We start from the raw sequence: 17355 nt of genomic DNA on the forward strand, positions 1-17355 counted from the left end.
CCAATGATGAAGATAATTCTCCTTCTCCTCTTCTAGACACTCACCTTTCTTCATATCAATCCACCAAGGGCAGTGCTTACACTCCTAATCCATGAGAAGAAAGGGTCCACCAAATTATTGTTCTCTCTAAAGATAGTGGAGGTGTACATACTATATGTAGGAGGACACATAATTGTCCATGCTTTACATATGTCACGCATGCAAGTGATCTTCTTACTTCTTATGAGATACATCAAGAACCTACAACAATATGAAATTTACTTAAACCTTAAATAAAACGAACTTATATAATACAACAATAGTCACTTAGCAAAATGCATAACATAGGAATTACCTATAGACCAATCGACGGGAAGAAATTTTCAAGTCCACATGCTTTGATGGTGGAGTAGCCACATTCATCTCCTTTTGAAATTCGTAAAAAAGTACTCCTCTATATCTACTAACAATGTCTTCAAAATATGAATCCAAGTGCATCTAAAGGCAAAACCACCTTGTGAACTCCATGTGTGGAATCTACAACCTATTGTAAGAGCCTTCTTGCATCCTCCAAGACTTGATCCATCCATACTTTCTTTGCCAACCAAGGGATATAGAAATGATCTCCCAAAGGCATCCAAAACTTTGGCGAAAGTTCTCATCTGCTCCCAAAAGCTTTAGCATTTTTATCTTTAACTCTTGAGAACATGTAGCACAAGATATAGAGTAGAGTTTCTCTATTGTAATCTTGAATTTTTCATCCTCAAAAGGAAGACTCCATAAAATGAGAAACCATTCTTCTCCATTAGCAAGATTCACCATGAATAGATTCTACAATAACCAAACAAAATAAACAGAAAAATCTTTTTATTATACTTTTAATAGAGTGTAGTACTCACCCGAGTCATGCATCTATTGTAAGCTTTAACAACATTGCTCTTTGCTTGAATCTCAGCCCTCACACGCTCATCTTGCGACAAAGTAAGAGGTATCTTATTTAATGCTACCTGTAAATCAGACTTCCATTTATTCTGCATACACCATTTCAATAAAATGTATCAAGAACAAAAAAGATTATTAATGTTACCAAATCTTAACAAATTTAAGTACATACCCCATAAACCATGGGACCAAGGATAGACTGAGTAAGAGGATACCGAACCCTCTTTCCTGATTGTGCTTCTTGAGCTTGCTTTCTCCATTGACACTTGTTCAGCCTCACTAAAATTTTTAGTGATTTGAGACCCATCTAAAGAACAAATGGTACTTGTATGATATAAGCAGTCTTTGAGGTTGGTCTTAATGATTGCTTCTTCATTCATTTTACATAAACAATAAACCATAAAAAATTTACCTCAAGACGTATCATTAAAACAAAGACAAAGCAAAATTTAATGTACAAATGAAAATAAGACTTACATGTTCAATATTTGAAGAGCAGCAATTAATCTCAACTCCTCTTGCTGGGTAGGGACAATAAATTGTGCCAAAACCCTCACATGTTTCTTCTTGTCATTACGTGAGACCTCACTTATGCTCTCCATCCAAGAGGCCGCTCGATGATTCCCTTCCCAGACAAAGAACATATTTCCCTTCAGCATGGACCATTGATCATTGTTTTCAAGCTCATCCTCAAACTCTTTCTTAACCATATGCCAATACTTGTCCCAAGTTTTTGCAATGTCCTCATTAACATCTCTAGTTGAACCATCTGGAAGATTTATGGATAAGATGAACATACCTTTCATCTTAAGGTACCCTTCTTCTTCAAAAACCTTCTTAAGTAGAGAAAGGTCCCATCTAAGCTCTCGTACTCTCTCATTTATCAAACACCTACAAAGAGGAATCATAGGGGGTATACATCCTTTATTCAGGGTTAAACTGTCTATAAACTCGAAGCCTTGAGGCCTAATAATAGCTTGTGGGATGACCTCCTCAACCTCTTTGTCATCTGTCACCTTCTCATTGTCCTTCATACCCCCATCTACATCCTTATCATTGGTGGCCTCTTTATCTCCTTGAACATCATGAATGTCTTCTACTTGTTGATTAGCCTGAGCATTTTCAGCTTTATCAACTGATTTCTCGCTATCCTCGCTGCTAGCAACAGATTTCCTCTTCTTGCGTATGACTTTGGATGAACCTTTTGTCCTCTTTCCAAATCTAGAAGCCTTTCATAAAGAACAAATAAACAAATATCAACAAACATATTAAACTTACATACATTTAAAATTTCTTCAAAACAAGATGCTTATTTATGGGCCAAATTTAAAATTCAAAACTTAAGAACATGCATTTCAGTCAAAATCCGACATCACATGCATTGTGTGTGTGTGTGTGTGTGCGCGCGCGCGCTCTCTGTCTCTTCCATACATCATTCTAAATTTTCACAAGGGTTTCGTCGGTGAAACCCCTTGCATGGAGCAGTGTTGAAACGACCTGTGCTCATCTTATGGCTTGACTGAGATATATATGCCATATGAGATATGTATGCCATATGTGGTATACTTCGAAAGCATTTCGATGGGGTCTCGACGCAGACCTTTGTGTCACGCATTGGGCAGCTCATAACACAGTTGAAGGTCAAAGGGGTAATAAGTGTGACATTTATAGCCCTTTTGATGGTGTGGAAAGACAATACACAACATTGTGGGGGCAATACAACTCTGTAATAGACCTTGTGAGCTTGTACAATACGAAAGCGGCAAAGTATGGGGGTGAGGCCAAGGTGCTAGCGAGCTTTAGCAGGTGGGGTTGGAAGACAGCTCTTGGCTTGTCAACAACTCAAGGTTGCTGATGGCTCTTACGCATCCTCAATTAACTTCCAATACGAGGAACAAGCGCTAGCTAGTCCCATACATATGATTACAAATCCTTCATGTTGGTCTAGAATCTACGTCTTCACAGGTATTTCGCTTGCGAAACCCAATCTTGCTCAGTCATCCAAGAGCTCCTAGCCACCTGCTCAGTCATTGCCATGGCATCATCCCAATAGCTCTCAGCCACCTGCTCATTTCAAGAGCGCAGGCAATTCATTCTCTCTCTAAGTGGCTCTTGTTACTTTGTTAGCGAGGTGGCAAATTTTTGCTTCTTGGCCCCTTCTTGGCCACTCAGCAGCCCACGTGGCTGCACCTTATCTCCCTATAAAGCTCTAAAAAAAACAGCACCGTCAAGCAAAAAACAGTGGCTAACAAAGTAAAAAGCTGCGCCGACGCACTGTAAAGCTCTAAAAAAAACAGCGTCGTCAAGCAAAAAATAGGGGCTAATTAACGAAGTAAAAAGGAGCATATTGCCTTCTCCTCTCCCAACTCACGGGCAGGTTGACATCAAGAGCCTATTGCCTTCTCCTCTCCCAACTCACGGCGACTCCCGGCAAGATGAAGACCAGTGACCATCAGGTTATCTCTCTCTCTCTCTCTCTCTCTCTCTCTCTCTCTCTCTCTCTCTCTCACCGACCTTTGCTTGACGTCACTGTTTCCTAATATGCCTTTGCATAATATGCCTTTGCATACTCTTCCTACCAATATAGCCTATAGACCTTGTGTTAAACAACGAACAGTCTGGAATTTTCAAAAGAGCAGGAGACTCCACAGAGGTATTTTACACACCTCATATTTCAGCTTATCCCTGACATGACCCCAACGGTATGAACATGATGAAGCTCCTCTTCCTCATCGGTATTAGGTGACTCAGTCCGCCTCAACTTCATCAATCGTTCATCGGACTCTATGTGCCTTTGCATAATATGCCTTTGCATACTCTTCCTGCCAATATAGCCTATAGACCTTGTGTTAAACAACGAACAGTCTGGAATTTTCAAAAGAGCAGGAGACTCCACAGAGGTAGTTTACACACCTCATTTTTAAGCTTATCCCTGACATGACCCCAACGATATGACCATGATGAAACTCCTCTTCTTCATCTGTAGCAGGTGACTCAGTCCGCCTCAACTTCATCAATCGTTCATCGAACTCTATGTGCTTCAAAACCTTTTTGACCTTTGCTTGACGTCACTCTTGGCCAAAGAGCCGGTCATGCTTGTTTCCTTTGCATCAAAGCAGCATAATATGCCTTTGCATACTCTCTCTGCCAATATAGCCTATAGAACTTGTTTTAAACAATAAACAGTCTTGAATTTTCAAAAGAGCAAGTGACTCCACAGAGGTAGTTTACACACCTTATTTTTAAGCTTATCCCTGACATGACCCCAACGGTATGACCATGATGAAGCTCCTCTTCTTCATCGGTAGCAGGCGACTCAGTCCGCCTCAACATCATCAATCGTTCATCGGACTCTATGTGCTTCAAAACCTTTTTGACTGTATTTCGAGTCCCACAAATTCTTCCATTGATGCCTTCACTAGCAAGTATGATACCTCCTGAGACACGCTGTTGATCTCAATCATAAATTTGTAAACAATCTAAATGGGAAACGTACTAAGACAGCTTATACATTTGACCTCCCGGATACTGATCACTCATGGTAAGAGATGACAACTAGAGCCTCAAGGGACCAAGTCTGACTGATACCACAAGTCTTCTAAATGTAATTACAGAAAACCCCACCTCTTAGCCCTGAAATCTTCAAGCCTCACAACAAAACAAATGGTTTTGAGAAACAAGTTGAAACCCCCAAAATTTTCCCATTTCCAAGATTTTTTCACAGCATAGAGAGCACACTTTGCAGTTAATCGAAGTTCTTTATAAATTCTTTCATCACAATCCATTCTACTATGGTTTAAGTTTGAGCCCTCTAGATAGCATATACAACCGTGGAACTCCCAATGAGCCCAAGAACTTATACAATATAAGTCACATACATAGCATATCTCCCGCTTGATGCATAATCGGTGTAGCTTGTGTTAGCCGTTGCTAACATCACAATCGTTGTAGCATGTGGCCGTTGCTAACAGAAGCCAACAAGAGTAAAAATCTTACTCAAATGCTATTGGCCAGGCTTTTCAAGGGCCAATAGAAGCCAGCATAGTAAGTGGCAATAAAGGTTGACCAAGATGAGAGAGAGAGAGGGCTGATTTGTGAAGGAATTATTCCACACACTCACACAAGCTCATGTATGAAGTAAATAAAGTCTATCTCCTTCTCAAGCTTTAATTTTGAAAGCTCTTCATCTACTCCAAGCTTGCAAGAAGGGATGCCTACACCAAAAAACTCTTGGCTTGTGATGCAAATCCAACCAAGAGACAAGCTCCAATGCATGTTCATCTCCTCTACCATGCTTATTAGTAAGCTACGCTAAGCTATTGTGAGTGACTATGTGAGAAGAAATACTTATTTCTCATAAGAATAATTCTTCTTCCTCTACATCTAGTCTTATACCCTGCTAGTTCTCACCATCTTCGAAGGTGTGTGAGGTCTTGGGTCTGAGTCCGCGAGGGAATTGATGTTATGTATTATCACATGTAAGTTCGGTGCATGAAGCTTACATCTTCATTGCACCAACAAGTTTTTACCAAGGAACACAAAGAATTGTATTGTAGAAAGTATCTCTTAATGGGAGAAGCTATAATACAAATGCCTAATGGAGGGGGGACCAGTCCGTGTAAATCCGATCCTCAATAGTTGTTTCTATATCTATCCCTCTTTCAAGTATTGTTATGCGAAACTAATTAGGTGCTATGCTAATGTTGCTATCTCCAACCAAGCAATGTTCTATGCTCATTAGGAACTTGCTATTTATACCATTAAATGTTGCATTGGTATCAATGTCATAAAAACCTAATATCTACTTTCCCAAATTATTTTCTCATATTAAACTGATCATTTAATATAGGGAAAATACCAAGGGGAGAAAAGGCTGGATATTAGAAAGGCTGCCAGACCGGTCTCAACATGCGATCCATAAGAGGGGAACTAGGGATCCAGATGGGTATGGACTGCCAAAGAGAAAACTAATCAATGGAGTTTAAAAGACGTCTAGGTTTAACTCCATTAACACTAGGTTGGTAACCTAACAGGACATAAAAGTGTCCTTTCAGGGTTTTGAAAAAAACCTCCAAAACCATAGTAGATCCACTCATTTTGTAAAATCCTTTCATGAGGTTATAGTTCAAGGCCTACTACACATGGAAAAAATAAGAAACTTGTAAAATTTCTCATCTTTTGGTCACACCAAGCCTCCAAAGTTGATGGACTAGTGCATTTTCATCAAAACAGTCATTTATTACGTTTTGTTGCATAAAAATAAGATTAGGGATTTTTGTAAGACTTGAGATAAATTCCCTAGTTAACTTCAATGGGTTGGTGATCAGAACATATGATTGCTTCTCACTCACTATTTTTTGTTTTGCCAAAATAAATAGGTACAAAAAAGTTGAATTTTTACCATTCTGCAAACATATCATCAAAGTTTCTATATCCACGCTCAATACAAATAATATATGCATGTTTTCTTAGTTCCCTATTGTCCTTTATGTTCATAAGGAGCCATCGAGCATGTCAAAATAATAATACATCTCTTACCAAGGGGAATCTTGGGGACAAAGATGAACTGTTAAATACAGCAAACATGAAAAAACTGGGTTCAACATTATGAGTTGTAGAATCCCATAGAAACTATTCAATATCTAGCCAAATTTGATCCTTATGACTAGATATGGTTACTACCTACAAAATGCATGTAGTTGTCACAAGAAACTAACAATATTGAAAAATCTATACTTGATATACTAGAATGTTCCGTTTTCTTCTATAATTGAAAAAATCAACCATCGTTGTGTACTATGCAAAATAGGGTATTAGGTGCCCCAAAACTCAAGGAATGTTAGCTTTATGTTACAATATGAGACATACAAAATCAAAAATGCATTTGGATATCATGAAATCCACCAAAAAAATCATAGAAGAGCTAAAATTGGCTAAAAAACAGGATTTGACAATTTTTGTAATTTGGTCATAACTTACAACTTTAATATTTATTTCTCCCTAGAAGCATCAGGACATGTCGAGAACTACTAAAGATAGTTCTCTAGCATTATAGACCTCACAAACATGAATTCTAGAGTGGTATAGTTGCAAAAAGTTAAAAAAAGCCAAAAACTGGACCCGTTTTTTCACACAGTTTAGGTTGTGAAATGTTGTGCAAGGACAATGTTAAAGATGGAATTGATATTCCAAAAAAATGTCGAGTTTTTTTCAGCTCATGAGACAACTTTCTAGATAGATAAAACCTCAAAATCCATTTTGAAACTCTTGACATAATTCAAGGAAAATGGTCACTTAACAGGACATAAAAGTGTCCCAGGACATAAAAGTGTCCCATTACCAACCTAGTGTTAAGACTTCCATAGGTAAAAGTTCCAACTTTTTAACTCTAGAGGTCATAGGCAATGGGAACTTGGCTTAGTGACTAAAAGTGCTAACTCTAGAAGTCAACAAAATCAATTAGCAAGAAGACAAAGGAAAGGGTGAACTTGGAAGAGGGAAGACTTGGAATCATACACACACACACACACACACACACACACAACACACTTTCCACAAAGCAAATAGGACACATGCCAGGCATGCAGGAAAACCCCCAATTCTTGCCTGAATCCTATTGGATGGACATAGAGGTGGACTAATGAGGGCTCACCTAGTGTAAACTAAATTAATTGCTTATTTTATAAATGCTTAAAAAAACAACTTATAAGAAATAGTCTCCCTAAAAGACTATTCGATAGTCAAAAGGCCCAATGAAAATTAAGCAGCTCCTAAATTTGCTTAATTTCTATTGGCCAGAAGACTAAAAGGTCCAATAGGAATTTAGATAATTAAGTTTATTATTTGATCATTTACAAAAAGGCGTACAGGGTGTACACTTATCACAAGGCTTTTGATTGGGCCTCTCAAAGGCTATTGGCTAAAATATTCACGGGCCAATAGGAAGCCATCATGAGTAAGTGGCATTAGGGGTCAACCAAGATGAGAGAGAGGGCTGATTTGTGAAGGCTTTATTCCACACACGCTCACACAAGCTCATCTGTGAAGTAAAGAAAGTCTATCTTCTTCTCAAGCTTTAATGGAAAGCTCTTCATCTACTCCAAGCTTGTGAGAAGGGATGCTTACACCAACAAAATCTTGGCTTGTGATGAAAATCTAACCAAGAGACAAGCTCCAATGCATGCTCATCTCCTCTACCATGCTAATTACTAAGCTATGCTAAGCTATGATGAGTGATTATGTAAGAATAAATGTAAAATTTCATGGCCTAGTAACTTGTGTGGAGCGGAAAATAGCATAGACATAGTGAGCATTTCATGAGAATAGATTCCTAATGAGCATAGCAAGAGTGGTTGACTGGAGAGAGCAGCAAAAAGCATAACACCTAGTTAGATAGGCATCAACAACACTTCAAAAGAGAGAGAAATTAAGCTATTGACAATAGTTGAGGACCGGATTTACATGGAGCCGGCGGTGCCCCCTCCAAGAGGCTTTGTATTATAGGTTTCCCCCATCAAGGGAGACATTTTACAATACAATACTTTGTGTTCCTTTAATAACTTGATGGTGCAATGAAGATGGAAGCTTCAAGCACCATGAACACACTTATAAAACACAACATCAATTTCCTCATGGTCACAGACCCAAGACCTCACACACCTTCGAAGATGGTGAGAGCTAGTGGGGTATGAGAGTAGATTCAGAGAAAGAAGGAGTAGTCTTACGAGAAAGAAGTATATCTCCTCACATAATCACTCATAATAGCTTAGTATAGCTTAGTAATTAGCATTGTAGAGGAGATGATCATGCATTGAATCTTGGCTCTTGGTTGGATTTTCATCACAAAGCCAAGAGTTGTTGGTGTAGGCCTCCCTTCTCACAAGCTTGGAGCAGATGATGAGATTTTTATTGAAGCTTGAGAAGGGGAGAGAGTGTCTTCTTGCTTCACACATGAGATTGTGTGAGAGTGTGTGTGATAATTCCCTATCAAAATCAGCCCCCTCTCTCTCTTGGTTGACCCCTCTTTCAATTTACTCTTGTTGGCATCCCATTGGACCCTGCAAAGCTTAGACAATCATAATTGAGAAGCATAAGTGATAGCCTTGTGACATGTGTCCCACTTTCACCTTTTGTGAGAGCTTTAGGTAGCTAATCAATGTAATTAAACTCTCATTGGACCCCTTTGTCTTCTTGCCAATAGGAATTAGGCAAGCCATTGGGCTGTTGAATGCTCATTGGACCCCTTGGGAGACTGTCCAATAGTCTTCTAGAGAGTTTAATTCTTTTTGGTTCTTTTATCAAGTGTTTTAAAATAAATTAAACTAAATGTACTCTAGCCTAATTCTCATTGGTCCACCTCTATGGCCATCCAATAGGATTTGAATGCATCTTGGGGGAAACTGGGCTAGTGAGCTGACAAGTGTACCCTATTACCTTTGTGTGAAGGGCTTGCAAGAGTGTGTGTGTGTGTGTGTGTGTGTGTTTCTCTCTCATCCCCTACTAAAAGGGCTCGCCCCCTTCCATCTAGGGGTTTGCAAAGACTTTTTTTGGTCTTCTCAAAGGCATCCAATTTCCCTAAGGTTTGACAATTGGACTTTACATTGAATTTTGGAAGTCTTAATGGGCTGAACCTTAGGGTCTTTGAAGCCCATTGTTTGCACATTGCTCTTTTGCAAAGAGAAAGAGAGAGAGAGAGAGAGGAGAAAACAAAGAGAAAGAAAGAGAGAATAAATAACCAAAGAGAGAGAGGGGGAGAAAACTAAAGGGAGAGGTAAGGAGAGAAAACAAAGAGAGAAAGAGATTAGGTTAAAATTTAAATTAGATTAGGTTAGATTACATTTAGATTTATGTTTATGTTGAGTTTAAGATTAGGTTAGATTTAGATTTATGTTAGATTACATTTAGGTTTAATTAGGTTAGATTAGATTAGATTTAAGTTTATTTTGAGTTAGATTTATGTTAGATTAGATTTAGGTTTATTTACGTTAGATTAGATTAGATTTAGGTTTATTTTGAGTTTAAGATTAGGTTAGATTTAGAATTACGTTAGATTAGATCTAGGTTTATTTAGGCTAGATTAGATTAGATTTAAGTTTATTTTGAGCTAGATTTACGTTAGATTAAATTTATGTTAGATTAGATTTAGGTTTATTTACGTTAGATTAGATTTACATTAGGTTTAGATTTACGTTAAATTAGATTAGCTTTAGGTTTATTTTGAGTTTAAAATTAAATTAGATCTAGATTTATGTTCGATGGACTAGCTTTTTTTAGATTTTAGTGCATGTCAATGAAGGTGTGCTTTGTCCAAAGAGCAAACACTAGTTACACAACAATATGTATATTCCCATCAGAATCTGACACCTATTAACTCACATACTAACCATATTCAAGTATCCGCGAATCACCACATGTTCAATTAGGTTAGATTTAAGATTAGATTTTGGATTGAGTTTTTATATTAGAGTCTACCTTCGAGATCACGATAAAAAAATTAGAGTTAGACGAACGGTGATCCCTCTCTTCCTCTCTACGGATGCGACCTTAACCTGGAAAGCTTTCAATGGCATGATACTCTGATTGGAGACCAACATGTAATGTGCTAAGTAATCCCTCGAACAAAGATCTATTGTGAAAAGATGTTAAGGTGTTGTGAAATGCTACAGCTAGAGAAGAGGAAAAGGGGTTTTGTCGACTACATGCACTATCATGTAGGCGTGGGCGTGTAGATTTCTTGTACCCACAAATATAGGCATTGATCAATAAAGTAGAGATTATAACTAGGTGGTTCTGATCTTTGTGCACCTCTAGACCGAGGTGTATGGAGATTGGATATGAGTAGAATGTGAGGTAGTTTACAGTATGAACAAAGAGAGAGAGAGAGAGAGAGATAAAAGACAGAGGATGCCAATAGAAGATTAAATTTTTTGTCCAAGTTATGAGGTTTTTACCCTCATTATGAGTAGTGATGAGGATGTGGGGCCGTCCAACCGAAACACCTATCTCTCAACGAGGATCTTATGTCCTTGTTATCAATGCAAGCATGCTGTTTCTTTGCAGCACATTCACGAATTTGGCGAGTTTGATCCATCTATTATAGATCGAGTTGTTGCCAATTATAACTCGTTGGACTCTAACGCTGACCAACAAGCAAACAACTTGCAACCCAATAGACGTATTCGCTTGCGCTTTGGTCAAGCAGCATATGTGAGGCCACAAGATGTAGCCTCTGACAGCTCAAGGGATGATCATGCAGACCACATTCCCAACGAGGCAATGTTTGAGCCCAAGATCGATGAAATGATCGAGACAATCATGGATTCATAAAGGCTTATATATGATGATATGAAAAGTGAAGCCGATACACCATTGTATGATGGAGCACTTGTGTCTAGATTGAAGGCGCTCCTGGTTCTTCTCAACATGCAGACAAAGTTTGGATGGAGTGAAAGTAGCGTCACAACACTTTTCAGGTGATCTATTACAATGTGTTTACTTTAATAAAAAACTCTAGATGTATAATGATCTGATAGATTTTTACACAATTGTACCGTATTTTTTCTGTTGTGTAGATTGCTCAAAGAGCACATACTTCCAGTTGATAATGTGATTCCAGATTCCAGAGAGGAAGCAAGAAAGATCTTGTGAAACTTGGGAATGGATTACAATTCGACTTACGCTTGTCTTAGCGACTGCATTCTTTTCAGAGGGGAGTACATAGACATGGAGAAGTGTCCGAAATGTGACTCCGAGAGATATCGAGTAGATCTCCATGGAACAAAAATTCCACAAAAGGTTTTGCAACATTTTTCTCTACTTCCTCGCATCAAGCATTTCTTTGAATGTAAGTCCATGGCTGCCCTAGCATCATGGCATGAGGAGAATAAATCTTCGGATGGTGTGCGATGGATTCCTACAGATTGTGTAGCCTGGAAACATATAGATGGAACATGGTCGGATATTGCCAGGGAAGCTCGAAATTTGCGCCTAAGCCTGGCTATGGATGGCGTAAAACCATTTGATCCAAGATCAACATCTTACAGTGTATGGCCCGTTGTCATCGTCAACTACAACATTCCCCCGTGGTTGACTACAAAGAAGGGGCACCTATGGCTAAGCTTGATTGTGTTGGGGTGGTGTAAAGTGAAGAATATAGATGTGTATCTTTGTCCACTATTGGAAGAGCTAAAACAATTGTGGATTGTCATAGAAGTGGTGGATATGAGCCGACACACAGGTCGATGGAATGCTTTGATCAGAGGCATTCTAATGTGGACCATGCATGACTATCCCGGACTAATAGAATGCAGGTGATTTACACTTAAACTCAAACATTGTAAATCTTGATTTTTCTCAAGCTTTTCTATTATCATGTGTACACATGCAGGGCTTCAAACAAGCCGATACAGAGTATGTGTCACATGTGGACCTAGATTGACTGTACGTTGAGCGCCCTCATTGAAGAAGAAAATCTACGAAGGTCATCAAGCGTATCTTCCAAAGAATCATGCGTTACGCAATGGCTTTTCGGGAAGAAATCCACCGAGGATGTCTGCACAAGCATGGTTAGAGTAGAAGGAGATGTGTGATAACGGTTTGCCCCCGGGATGAAGAGACTCTCTCTATGGTACGAGTTACCATATTGGCCATGACTCATGATCAATGACTTGCTCGATCCAATGCACATATTCAAGAATGTGAGTAATCTGCTATGGGACCATCTAACCGGCAAGAAAGATACTTTGGGAGCCAGGGTTGACCTTAGAAATGTGAATCATATGGAGGCAATATTGGTCGCACACAACATCCGATGGATCGATAAAACTCCCTAAAGCGCCATGGATTTTCAATGGAGCCCAAGAACGCAAAGTAAAAGAGACCATTTGATCTATGCGGACCCCCATTGGCATAATGCACTCGCTTCAAACATGTTTTACTAAAGAAGGAAAGCTTGTACCGGTTTGATGTCACATGACTGGCATAAAATGTATCAAGTATGTTCATAGTGGAATATATCATAGTGGGAATTGTGTAACAAATTTGTGTGTGGACTTTAATATCATTTTTGCACATGTTTTGCAGTTTATTTTACCGGTGGCCATTGAGGGATGTTTGTCTCTTGACGTCCGTAACACAATCTACAAACTTGCAAAGTTGGTGCAATGGATCTCACAAAAGGAGATCAACGTAGACTCCATACCATTCGCCAAACTAAACGCTGTGGAGGTTGTGTGCATGTTTGAGAAACACTTTCCTACTACCATGCTAACCATTCAGATGCATCTTCTTGTTCACATAGTTGATGAGGTGGAAATAGCTGGCACAGTACATTCTAGATGGATGTTCTTTTTAGAACGTTTCATGAAAACACTCAAGGGATATGTGCATCAATTTGATAAATCCCGGGACATGCTATGGTGAACCATAAATGATGAGCGCATATCTAGGATTGTCATGTGCAATCTCGGTGTCGAGAAGAAGATGATGGAATATCTAGAGGCTAAAATCAACCAATTTTGCATGCTTCACAATCCAGTGATGCAAAAGTGGATTTCACAATATGAGGATGAAAAGCAAGAGTGACAAAGGGCACGAATCAAGTGGAGACAGGGAACACGACCATCAATGCACTATTCAACGGGTCTAGAGAGCCTACCAACATTCATGAGCTTAAGATGGTTGCACAACCAATTGAAAAGCGCACATCAGTGCGGTGAAGAAGTGATTGAGGAGGAGTGGGAGTACTCTTGGGGTTACGTGACCAAGGTAAGTTTGCAATGTACAACTAGTGACTTTCTAGATGTTTGAACGGCCACTCATAATCTTTGTTGGTTGTAGTATAAGTCATACACAGTAACATGGTGTAAAGGTTGACATTTTAGGGTGGAACGGATCGACAAAAAGTATTTTACTCAAGATTGTGGAATCGTGGAAAAATTTGAACAGTCTAGTCGATGACGGTCCTCTGATGCAGATCATGTGGTGGCGGAACTCACTTACTTTGGCATGCTACAAGAGATTTCGAGGATCGATTATTAAGGATTTTTTGTCCACTTCTTCAACGTGCAATGGTTCAAGATAATCATGGAGGGTCGCAACGCTACTGTGTGTAGAGGAGAGTCTGGTTTTCTTGAGGTGGATTCAACTAAAAATGGATTGACCTAAGAGACGCTGTCGTACTACCGGAGCATTGTGAACAATTAAGTATGTAAATAGTTAAGTAAGTTATGTAAGTTCTCATGTAAGTTATGTAAGTTGAGCATTGCTTGGAAGGTCTCATGTAAGTTATGTAGCTTTGGCAGGTGATATTTCATCCTATAAAGTCTGTATCAAACTGGTGGTACATCATAGAGGTAGCCCCTTGTAGTGCACGGACGTATGAAGGCTACCATGTACCAATCACAGCGGCATCAATAGAGGAGATCGGAGAATATTCTCAGTCAGAAGCCACTCAGGTGCTTCCAGACGAGCATCAAGCTGCTACTCTCTATGGGGTGCATGCAGAGGATCTACAAAATGAGACGGAGGACATCTGTTTAAAAGGAGAGCTCTATATAGATATAGGAAGTTATGCTGAGCTTTGCGAGGATGAGAGAGAGACCCCTTAAAGCCATAAATATTGTATTTGTATTCACGTGGCTTTTTGTCCATTTTTGTCTATATGCATCATTGCGTCATTGTATTTAATGGTCTTTGTGTCCACTCCAGGTACGTATCTCTAGGTATGTTCTCACAAGTAGGGACGACGAGCACTACACTCCGAGTGAGATGGAGATTGAAGTTGCAATCGTGAAGGCTTGCTCAATATAGATGTTGCTCATCCCACCGCTAGATCTAGTTGATCGGGTAAAAGAGACACTAAGAAGCACTACTACTGTTTCTTAGCATCTCTTATACCCTATCAATTAGATTTAGTGGTGGGGCAAGCAACTTCTATGAGCAGACCTTTGTGATGCAGCTTCAATCTCCATCGCACCCGGAGCGCAGTGCTTTTACAAATTCACAAAAATTCAACAAAATCTCTCTGCACAGGAATACCTCCCCCTTTATGAGTCCTCTCTCTCTCTCTCTCTCTCTCTCTCTCTCTCTCTACTTGTCCATGTTTTCTTCTCCATTCATTCAATATTAAGATTAAATGTTCATGTGTTTAATGCAGGTATGGATGATGATGAGTTTCTTTCTTCTTTGTCACCCCAGCAGAGGTAGTGGTACGTGGAGTGTCATTGCTCTGGAGAACCATCACATGTTCCTGTTATGAGCGCATATAGAACTAGAAGAGAGCAAGAGGAGGAACTCACAATGTACAAGAACTTGGATTTGATGATAAGCTTAATATTGATTACAAGACTTAATAATTTATTAAGAGATCTAGATACAAGACTTGGATTACATGACTTGAGTACAAGACAAGGCTTGATTGCAAGGACAAGACTTGAACTTAAGGACTAGAAGAGGGATTTCCTCATAGGAGCCTCACAACTGGCTAGAAGAGGGATTTCCTCATAGGAATCGTCTCCAAGCGTCTAGAAACTTCTTGATCCTTCTAGCTTTTCTAGAACCTTCTGGATCCTTCTTCAACTTTCTAGAGCTTTCCAGAAACATCTAGATTCTTCCAAAATCTTCTACATGTTTCTAGAAACTTCTAGAATCTTTTAGAATCTTCTAGGTCCTTCTTCTAGATCCTTCTAGCGATGATGTAGGCAATGACATAGACAATGATGCAGGTAACGACTGACATTACCCCCTCCTCTAGCGACGAGTTCCACGAGGAGCAGTGGTGTTCCTTGAGTCGGGCTTCCATGGATGTTGTTGATGGAACTCTTGGACTTTGAGAGATGCATGCTGTAGATTGTGTGCTGGCTCCCAAGTTCGTTCACTAACATCATAGCGTTTCTGATGCACCAAGTACTGTAACCTTCCAAGAAAAACTCAAGAAAGTAGTACTTTCTCGACCTTGTATTCGTCATGTCCTTGAATCTTAACCGGAGGGGGTGGTTGTAGGGCTCTTCTTGGGATCTTAGATGTGCGACAAGGTACTAGGACTGAGACCTAAAAGACCGGATGGATTTTCATGGATGAGGGCAATCGGAGTTGATAGGTGACTAGATTGATTTGACGGATAATTTTAAACGGACCAAGCCTTTGATAATCAAGATTTTGACAGGGACGAGATGAACGCAGATCACGTCGAAGAAGCCACACTTTATCCCCTTCTTTGTATTTTGGATGCTTCATGCGATCGAGATCTGCACTTTCCTTATACTTGGATTGAGCTTCTTTGATATGAATTGTAAATTCAATTGTGAATTGCAGATAATTGTTGTGTAAGATGAATAGCAGCTGGATTCTTGACTTGATAGTGTCTATGGATATCTATCCTGTTTGGGATGTTGACCATAATTAGCAAAGAATGGAGTGTGGCGGGTGGAGGCATAAAAATTGTTATTATAGGAGAATTCTGCTAGCGGTAGGAGCTCGAACCAATTATCCTGGTGATAATTGATAGTACAGCGGAGATATTGTTCCAAAACTTGATTTACTCTCTCTGTTTGTCCATCACTTTGTGGGTGATTGGCTGAAGAGAGGTTGATTTGTACTCCGAGTAGCTTGAATAATCTTTTCCAAAAGTTAGAGATGAATCGTGGGCCTCGATCAGAAACTATGTCATCCGGTTATCCGTGATAACGATAGATATGTTGTAGAAAGAGTTTGGCCGTACCTTTGCCAGTGATGGTTTTAGTGGTTGGAATGAAGTGTGCCATTTTTGTAAACCAATCCAGGACTACTAAAATGGAGTCGAATCCTTGTGACAAGGGTATCTCTGCAATGACATCCACGGAGATGGATGACCATGGTTTGGTTGGAATGGGCAAGGGATAAAGTAACCCATGAGGACGATGACGAGGGGCCTTTGATCTATTGCAAGTGTCACAAGTGCCTACATACTCCTTGACAAGCTTCCACATTTGAGGCCACCAAAAGTCACGGGAGAGAAGCTCAATTGTCTTATTAACCCTAAAATTCCCTTCTGATGAAAGATCATGCCGTTGCTAAAGTACCTCCAAGCGTATTGGTCCTGGCGGAATATAGAGAAGACTCTTATAGTAAATTAGTCCATCACTTTATTAAAAGTCCTCATTAACCTCTTGTCCTTGTAGTTGTTGTCTAATATTCTGAGCAAGTGGGTCTTTGACAAGTTGCGTCTTCACCTTAGAAAGAAAAGTAGAATCCTCAGGAGCTTAGCTCATGGTGGCATTTAGTTGAAGCTGCAAAAGTTTCAAAATCACTGACTCTTATTGATCAAATGTTGCATCGCCTTCTCTAGGTGCAAGGTATGATCTTTTTGATAAGGCATCTAGCTTAGCTTGTTGACGGAGGTCTATAAGAGATAAGAAAATCAAACCTTGATAGGATACCACTCCACCTGGCTTGGCG

The 17355-nt window shown here is 39.5% G+C and overlaps 2 pseudogenes; both read right to left on the reverse strand.

Moving 5' to 3' along the window:
• Positions 1-523: 523 nt before the first annotated feature.
• On the reverse strand, positions 524-1228 carry LOC147426586 (uncharacterized; annotated as a pseudogene).
• Positions 1229-1394: 166 nt separating this feature from the next.
• On the reverse strand, positions 1395-2188 carry LOC147426587 (uncharacterized; annotated as a pseudogene).
• Positions 2189-17355: the final 15167 nt, after the last annotated feature.

This window comes from Adiantum capillus-veneris, chromosome 24, assembly GCF_014529385.1.
Source record: "Adiantum capillus-veneris isolate H3 chromosome 24, ASM1452938v2, whole genome shotgun sequence".
Classification (NCBI taxonomy): domain Eukaryota; kingdom Viridiplantae; phylum Streptophyta; class Polypodiopsida; order Polypodiales; family Pteridaceae; genus Adiantum; species Adiantum capillus-veneris.